Consider the following 6,722-nt stretch of genomic DNA (forward strand, 5'->3'; position numbering starts at 1 on the left):
ACTGTATTAATAAAACTTTAGATCACTAGGGCAATATATGTTAACACTTGAAATATTAAAGATTCACTTTAGATTGATATTGGAAAAACCTCTTTGCTTTCTTACAAACGCGTATGATATCCACCTTTGAAGAAAAATCAATAAATCACACATTGTTACGTTATCATATAAATCTGCAGTTCTAAATCCCTGACCAAATTAATTACTACGCTTGGATGTCTCGGAAAAAGTGCCTTTACATTATCTTTCGAGGTCTTCTGAATGAATTTACAAAATATCTCTCCATAAATGAAAAAAAATAAGAAAATTATTGCCGGCACACAGCCTAAACATATCTTGCTCCACCGCAAAATACAACTCGACTCCTCCTCTCTCTCTCCAAGACTGTACTCCACTCATTAGCAAAGGTTCTACTAACAGCCTGTCGGAACGCAACCTCTTTGGCGGAGATGTTGCCCGCTGTTACGCAGAAGCAATTAGATGTTTACTTTTCCTCTAGACAATCAAAATGCTACCGAAATTACGATGTTATATATTAAGAAAAAGTCCTTACATACAGTAAGAATGAGAGAGGAGAAAGATTATTTGAGTTCTGGAGTAAATTTCAGAAGATCCTTCTGTATACTCTGTTCAAGAATCAGTAGGAGGTATACTCGGAGAAGTCCCGGTGACACGGGAAGCTTACAGTCTGTTTGCATCATGGTCAGACAGAGATTCCGATATTAGGTAGCGGAGTGTAAGGCGTACCAAGGAGCAAATACAGGGTGGTCGGAGATTCCCGTTACAAACTTGTAGGACATGTAGAGGGTAGTGAGTACAGAATATTTGGAATAGGAACCAACGTCCGGAATCGTATCGTTTCCGTTCTATGACAGTTTCAATTCAGATGTGTACCTCGTCAACGTCTGCTTGTGGCAAGATAAACATCTCAGGGTTCCCTGTCCTGGTATGCAACAGGGTAGACACGATAACGTGTACTACGTCAAACCATTCCCAGATGTCACTTATTGTCCGCTTTGCTGTGAGACCGAGTTAATACTTGTTCATCACCGATAGAGGAAACATGGTGCAGTACACGTTTGCGGAATACACAGATATATTCCTTGTGTATGGCGAAGCTGGAGGTAACGGAAGAGCAGCTAGTCGACTGTTTTCCACTCCGTCACCCTCCATCGCACAAACTGTTTGCCCAAGTTACACAAGGGCTACGAGAAACGGGTACCTTCACCGTGAAGAGGCAGGACTTTGGTGCTCCACGGCGACGCCGCACTTCCGAATTTGAAGAAGGTGTACTGCGTCGCCTTGAAGATAGCCCGTCAACGAGTTCGCGAATAATTGCGCGTGCAATGGCTGTTAGTGACAGAACCGTCTTGGACGTCCTGCATGAGTAAACGATTACATCCGTACCACTTACAAAGGGTACACGCTATGGGTCCAACAGACTTTCTACAGCGTGTCGCCTTCTGCACATGGTTCCTGCACCGTTGCACCGACGCGCTCCTGTTTCCATGTCGAGTTCTCTTCACAGATGAATGTAGGTTCACAAGGGATTGTGTTCTGAATGCTCGAAATAGCCATGCCTCGGCCGACGAAAACCCTCATGCCACGCATGTTCAGGGATATCAAGACGGGTTTTGATCTAACGTGTGGGCGGGTATATTCTGGGCGGTCATGTGATTGGACCATACCTCCTTCCATCCAAGTTCAGGAGGTCCCGCATACTTAGTCTTCCTACGACCCGTAATGGACCCGTTCTTGAAAGCTGTGCCATTGAATATCCGTCAGGAAATGTTGTTTCAGCATGATGGAGGACCACCTCACTTTTCACTGGCTGTCCGGAGACATTTCAACAGACGGTATGGTGAAAGATGGATAGGCCGTGGTGTTCCAACCACGTGGCCGCCATAATCGCCGGATTTAACCCCTATGGACTGCTTCTTGTGGGGTCGTAGGAAGAGCCTAATTTATGAGACACCTGTATAGGCAGAGGAAGATCTGCTGTCACGAGTTCTGGCCGCTGCACACGGCATTGAAGAGACACCAGTTGGGATGGAGAGAGTGTACCAGAACATGCTTGTTGCGACTGGTGCCGTAGATGCTGGGTTCTTCTTGTTGTCGACTAATGTAAACCATAAGGTGTAAGTTATAATGCAAATGCGTAAGTAATAACGGAACGAGTCAGTATTCTTTTCAAATGGATTGCAACAATTGTACTGGGCCACGCCTCTAACTTGCACAAAAGACTATTCATTTCTCTTATACGTATATTTGTACCTACCCCGTCTGCCAACAGGTATTCATAAAGTTTAGAAACCTTTGTAACAGACTGTGTGACGGACATTTCATTGGTTCCATGCTGACATTGTCAGTGTCTGGTGATTTCTTATTATTCGTATATTTAGTGGCTTAGATTAGTTCTTGTTTTGAGATGGGATACTTGGTATCTCTCACACGTACATTTTTCAGTTTCTTGTGGCCTGTACGGTGTAACGATTACTTTAAGGTAGTCCAGCTCTAACATCACAATCATTCTCTCCAACCTATAACGTTTGATACATTTCTTTTTCTTTTCTCGTATTACAATAATACTGACTTGTACATTTAAATTATATATTTTGCATAGCTACAAAATCGTAAGACTGTTTCCTTTATTTTTCCTTTTTAATTAAAACTGTGATTTAAAAATATTCAGTATGTTCCTTACATTAAACTACTATCCATTTTTTCCATTTCAAGTTAATTTCTAGGGATGTTACCAGCAGAACGAAAGAAAGAAAACAAACAAACGAAAAAGCTTTTTAATTTTGTTTTAGTCTAGCTTTTTTTTAAAAAAAAAGCTTTAGAATATTAATTTGCTAATATGGGCGGCCCACTGCATGTTTGCAACACGTTCCGCAGTAACTACAGTGTCTTCGATTTCTGGTCTAGATGATAAAACGTAATACGACCATGTATTCACAGACCAGACCGAAGTCTGTTCTATTAAGGTAAAACTCCGGAGAGACCTGAAGCGCAGAGAGAACAAAACAGAGTAATTAAATCTCCTCCTCGCAACCCGTAGAAGCGCTTCGGTAGTTAAATTACTTGGAATACTCAGTTTCACGTTCACTTTACTTTGCGGACCATTTTCCTCATACCTCCATTTCCCGCACCTTGTTAATCAAATAGAATAAAATAAATGTACGAAGTCTGAACTCAGAAAAACCATGAACACATTAGTCATCAAAATCATTTTCTACGGTAAGATAGATTTCCAATCAGTTCAGTGTGTGCATTACTAATACGTATATCTAAATACACATTCCGCCAGATAAGCCACAATGCATATATGTATCAATATCAGCGATTATCTTCCAACTCCTTTAGCGTTTATTCCGAGTACACCTCTAATCTTCCTTGTCTCTTTCGGAGGTCCCTATAGGACAAATACCATTGGGGAGGAAGAAGGGGAGGGGCACCTGAATTCTTTAAAAAGTTCCCCAAAAATTGATTTTCTATGTTTAACCAAGAGGGCTGCGCAGAACTAAGCCCTCCTCCTTCCAAAGCTTCACATTTCAAATGGTTCAAATGGCTCTGAGCACTATGGGACTTAACTTCTGAGGTCATCAGTCCCCTGGAACTTAGAACTACTTAAACCTAACTAACATAAGGACATCACACACATCCATTCCCGAGGCAGGATTCGAACCTGCGACCGTAGCGACTTCACATTTAACTTCCTCGATCATCTCCGTTGTATAAATGAAATTATTTCGCAGTTGTGCATATGTACGACCATCATCTGTATAATGGAATGACATCAATGACAATGTTTGCCGGACCGGGACTCGAAGCCTGATTTCCTGCTTATTGCGAGCGGTCAAATAACAATCTGGCTACCCGAGCACGACTCACGGCTAGATTCAAACTTCCATATGTGGTCAGCCATGGATCCATAACCTGTACTCGGACATCCACTACGTATATTCCCGTACAAGAGAGGCGTTTTTACCTGCAAACCGCTTGCCAAGTGTCGGTGCATAAATACGATATTACAGTGCCTGCACTGTTCCTAATTACGATACAATTGCATGTTAATTTGGAATAACACTGACACTACAATCGTATCTCCGTTGTTCGTCCCTGTGGACTACGTCTGCATGTTGTAGATCTAGCAGCACGTCTATGAATGTGTTCGATGTTTCTGAGACACGTACCTGATAAGGACTGCACCGGTTTGAGCAGCATCTAGCGTACATCTTCCGATACATTTCCCGGAACGATATCAACAAATCAAGACATTCCATTCGGTTGTCTTACTACTATACTATTTTTTCACCCAATTTCCCATTGCGTCTTACTGTTATTCCTAAGTATTAAGTAATGTAACGGCACATGACGATTACCACAAATCTTTTGTTGGTACTACAAGGTCCACCAACTTCATTACTGTCATTATCTTGCATTCAATCACATCGAATGAATCGTTACGTGCATAATAATGGCCACCGCACGAATATATTTTGCGACAATCTCGGCACAACAGATATTTCGGAAACAAAGAGTTCAAAAATAAGCTTAAATGGACGGAATTATTGTTAAATTATGGATTGGATCGCTCAAACTGAATAAGTTTCTGTTAAAAAGCAACCTCGGGGAAGAGAGAAATATAAGAAGTCTTAGACTGAAGAAAGGCAAACCAACGTTTATGTCGTTTGTAGATTTACAGGAAGTTGACTATTGACTGGACTACGGTCTTTGAATTTATGAGTGTAGGAGGGATAAAACACAGCAAGTGAAAGGTTATCTACAACTTGTAATGAAACAAATCTGCCGTTCTAAGAGTCGAATGAGATGAAGGGAAAGCAGCAGCTGACGAAGATGTTGTCTACTTACATGGGTATGGTGTCTGTTCTTTTGGACATGTCCGAAAGAACAGACACCATATCCATATAAGTATATAGTTCTGGCAATACCCGCCATGATCTTCTTCTGCGCGGATGCACCCATATTGGTAGTAATGTCTTCCGCAAGTAATGAGTGTGTTGGGGTGGGACACTACGAATGTAGTGTGTGGACTTATAAGGTGAGAATATGGGTCTCGCGGGGAGGCGTGTGCGAGATAGTCCCTGCAGTCGCACTATCCTCTGTGCCCTCGGTGGCTCAGCTGGATAGAGCGTCTGCCATGTAAGCAGGAGTACCGGGTTCGAGTCCCGGTCGGGGCACACATTTTCACCTGTCCTCCTTTGATATATATCAACGCCCGTCAGAAGCTGAAGGTATTAATATATAATTCTAAGATGTTATCTAGACGGTACATGCTAAAAAATGTAGAGGAAACGACCCGAGAAAAATGAAAGGCAATTAAAGATTGAGGCAGAATAATCAAATCAAACTATATGGCGCCAGAGACGTTATCAAGTCTCAAATTCTATGGTTTATGCGCACTGAGGTGATAAAAGTCATAAAATAGCGATATGTAAATATATAAATGGCGGTAGTACCGCTTATACAAAGTATAAAAGCGCGGTGCATTGCAAGAGCAGTCATTTGTCCTCGCGTGATTCGTGTGATAAGGTTTCCGACGTAATTAGGCCAAGCGATGGGAATTAATAGACTGAACGCGGAATGGTAGTTGGAGCTAGACATTTTGTATCGAAAATTGTTAGGTAATTCAATATTCCGAGATCCTGTGTCGAGACTGTGCCGAGCATACCAAATTTCAGGCGTTACCTCCCACCACGGACAACGCAGTGGCCGACTGCCTTAACAACCGATAGCGGCGACGTTTGCATAGAGTGCTAATGGACAAGCAACGGTGGGTGAAATGATCTCAGGAATCAAAGTGGGACAATGCGGCGAAATTTTACGTTAAGGAGCTATGGAAGCAGACGACCGACGCGACTACCTTTGCTAACAGCACGACATCACCTGGACTCTCTCTTCTGCGCTCGTGACCGTGTCGATTGGATACTAGACGACTGAAAAACCGTGTGGTCAGATGAGTCACAATTTCATTTGGTAAGCGCTGCTCGTAGAATTTGAGTGTGTCGCGGGCCCCACGGAGCCATGGACCCAAGTTGCCGACAAGGCAGTGTGCAAGCCGGCGGCGGATCCATAACGGTGTGGACTGTATCTACACGGAATGGACTGGCTCCTTTCATCGAAGTGAACTCATTAACTGGAAATGGTTACGTTCGGCGACTTGGAGACCGCTTCCAGGAAACAGCGATGCTATTTTTATAGATGACAATGCGCCACGGCACCGGGCCACAGTTGTTGCCGATTGGTTTGAAGAACAGCCTTTACAACACAAAAAGTCTTGATAGCACAACACAGGTTCATTTAATCTTCATATGTGACGCGTTTCGACTGTTCTAGGCATCATCAGGCAGTCTGGTGTGAGTATAAACTTCTACTAAAGGCAATGAATAAATTTAAAAAATGACAAGAGGAAGACATACGCTGACTGGAGCATGTAAAGGCATGACAGCGCGTTCTCACGGTATTGTAAACAGACTATATGTATGTCCATGGGTGGGTTTATTCATAGATAAGCTGTCACCGTGACAATTAGTTTCCTGGCATTGCTTGTAGCTTCGCTGCTTCATACTTTTCTGAAATATTTTAACTGTTTTTTTATTGTTTTTCCAACTCTCGTTACCTTCTTTCGTGTTGCTTCTAGGTGATGTAATGAAGCACTGAAAGTGGCTATCTGGCTGTTTCCTCCCACTTCCTTGGGG

The 6,722-nt window shown here is 42.7% G+C and overlaps 1 non-coding gene across 1 annotated transcript; it reads left to right on the forward strand.

Moving 5' to 3' along the window:
* The first annotated feature begins 5,130 nt into the window (after positions 1–5,130).
* Positions 5,131–5,204, forward strand: Trnat-ugu (transfer RNA threonine (anticodon UGU)). The gene has a single exon. It is a non-coding gene; the product is annotated as a tRNA-Thr (tRNA).
* Positions 5,205–6,722: the final 1,518 nt, after the last annotated feature.

The sequence above is a fragment of the Schistocerca cancellata genome, chromosome 2 (genome assembly GCF_023864275.1).
Source record: "Schistocerca cancellata isolate TAMUIC-IGC-003103 chromosome 2, iqSchCanc2.1, whole genome shotgun sequence".
NCBI classification, from domain to species: domain Eukaryota; kingdom Metazoa; phylum Arthropoda; class Insecta; order Orthoptera; family Acrididae; genus Schistocerca; species Schistocerca cancellata.